Source organism: Physella acuta, unplaced genomic scaffold (assembly GCF_028476545.2).
Source record: "Physella acuta isolate Inbredline_101_S28 unplaced genomic scaffold, ASM2847654v3 ptg000002l, whole genome shotgun sequence".
Taxonomy (NCBI): Eukaryota; Metazoa; Mollusca; class Gastropoda; family Physidae; genus Physella; species Physella acuta.
Window position 1 is genome coordinate 26,456 of NW_026731522.1, and position 2,768 is coordinate 29,223.

The window sequence follows — 2,768 nt, forward strand, 5'->3', positions numbered from 1 at the left end:
ACTAATCGTCGGAAGTAGCCAACATTTAAAACATTCAGAGTAAAATAAATTTGTTTATTACCAATTTAGGCAAATACAATAAATGCGTATAATTTAACTTTAAAGTCACATGACTAGATACATAAATCATTAATTTCTAGTATTATAGATACAAAAAACATTGAATAAACAACAATATATAGCTGAAAAATTGCGGAAATTATTAGTACTTCTGGTCGACGGAAATTACTCAAAATTGTATAGAAGGCAGAGAATTAGAACTTTTACTAACATGTGAAATTTCTCAGGGAGCCTTAAAACGTCGAGATTTGTAAAAATCTCGATTTTTTTTTTTTTTTGCACGATTACAAGACTTCATTTATACGTCGTATATACGAGAAAGTAAAAATGCTGTGGCTCTTTAAAAACTGGGACATTTTTGTTGATTGGAACTTTCGGGCTTTTGCGTATCGACAGGTTGCCGACCCCTGGCTTAAACGTATTAAAGCCATTTTTATCTATACTACTAAACCTGTAGAACTAAAAGTGTTGTATAGAAATAAACTAAAAAGGCCTAGCGCTAAACTTAACAGCCTATTATTCCATATTTTTTTTATTTTTATGTCTAATTTTTGGACAAGTTTTTATGATAACTAAAACCATTTGTAATATTTGTGACTTAATTACTCAGCTCTTGTTTTTGTGTATTACACAATAAAACGTTGATTGTTTGGTATAATACACACAGTTATCTATTCATATCGTATGTCACATGTATTATTTTAATTTAGTCTTTTTTCTCTTGCATTTTGAGCTACCGTGTGTTATCTGCTATGTCACTGTTTTGATTTATTATTTAAATATTTAAGTGCGTGCTACTTAAGTGGTCACATGGTGTGGTTTTTTAATTAAGCTTAGCTATCAAGCTTTTTTTTTTTATTTCACTTTAGACAGCATCATAATTATGCTTGCAATACGTTTATTTAATGATACATGCTTGTTTTTAGACTTATACTTAATGTTAGCTATTTCGTCAGAAGTTAGTTCATATCAGTTATCGATGCCGATAACACACACATTACTTTGTTTAGATTTTTTTTTTGTCAACAATGTTCATTTATTAATACAAAATAATATACTTAGCATCCATGTTTTAAACTATAAACTACGTTTCCAAACAGGGAAGCACACTCCCAAGGGAGTTGCAGACTGTGCTAAAAATGTAATAAGAACGTAAAGAACACACAGAAGGAAATATTTGAAAAAAAAAACAACATAAAAATGTACATTCTAATATACAACAAAACTCTCTCAAAGTACTAAAAATTATGTAAACTGTGTATAAAAAATCATTTTGTCGCCTTTCTGCTATTAATTCTTCAAACATGGATGGTTTGATCCACATTAGTTTCAAACAATTAAAAGTAAAGTAGCCTTTCCAACCGTATAGTCCATGGGACCGACATTTTTGGTAGCCTACAGTGACAAAAAAATTGGAAACCCCTCATTGACTCGACAATTTAGTTTATTGCTTACGTTTTAAAATCGCCTTATCTGTTTTTTTTTTATTTCTCGAAATAAAGTCATCAGTTGCTTTTTGTTCAGTTGTCTTTTTCTTTTTTCCAGAAATGCTGGGCTCAAAAGAAAGTGTTTCCTTATTAATATCTCCTTCCCTAACAGGTTCAGGTTTTGGTTCGTCTACTTTTTTTTACAAACTTTGGCTTGTTATCATCTATATTGAATCGATTATGCTGTACAAAATTTACTGCAACATTTGTAGGAACAAAGTCAGAAGGCATGTTATCAAGCTGCCTTTTTCTCTCTTCTAGAAGTTTCTGTTTCGCTTCCTCTGTCAGTTCAATGTTTTTTATTTTTGCATCTATGCCAAGATCAATCTCTGCGATAACTGAGAGCATCTGATTTGACAACATGTCTTCTGACTTGTTTTCTGAAGAATACTTTTTTTTTAAATGCCCTGGTAAATCATACAAGGAATCTGTGACTTTTGCTTGTTACTAAGAGATTCTTCTTGTGTATGATGTCCGTTGCGCCTTGCAAGTTTTTCTTCAACGTATTTCAACATTTCAGCATCTTCATCTCTTCTATTTGTTTCTGCCGCAAATGCTATTCCAATAGCTTCAACTTCTTCCCCCTTAAGAGATTTTTTTTTTCAAAGCTTTCATATCAACAATTCCTCCAGTTTTCATTTTGAATAGGTCAGCATCCGAAACGTCTTCGGTTTTTGGTATTTTTTTCCATAATGCTAAACTTGGAGCACTGAATCCATGTTGATATGATCGCATCTTTTGTAGACTACGCAATGTTTCCATTTTCTCCCTGGTATCTTCGTCGTCTTCAGAAGCACTGCTACTACTTGAAGAAATGGTTACATTTCTTAAGCTTCATTTCGTTTTGTTGGTGCGGAAGACATCTTTTAACATTACTTTGTTTAGTAAAGTTTAGTTAGATTGAAAACCAAAATCTAATATTACTGTATCAACAGAAATTAACATTTCCACTACTATATCATTTCGAAATGATCAAACCTCTTGTAATACGTCATTTAATTACGCTCTTAGTTTTCTCAATCTATTTGTGTCATTTGATATATTCAATCTCATAGAAAATTATACTTTAGGCACGTTGTAAAGTATAATATTCTAAATGAATTTATATTTTTATATCGTTTGTCAAATGTTTTATACAGTTCAATGACAATAAGTTCCTACGAATTTAAAATCAAATATTTAGGTTGTCTCCCTTAGCCAACTTTTAAAAGCCTCAAATGG

The 2,768-nt window shown here is 31.1% G+C and overlaps 1 pseudogene; it reads right to left on the reverse strand.

Annotated features, from left to right (window-relative positions):
- Positions 1-1,504: 1,504 nt before the first annotated feature.
- LOC131940575 (splicing factor C9orf78 homolog) lies at positions 1,505-2,542 on the reverse strand (annotated as a pseudogene).
- Positions 2,543-2,768: the final 226 nt, after the last annotated feature.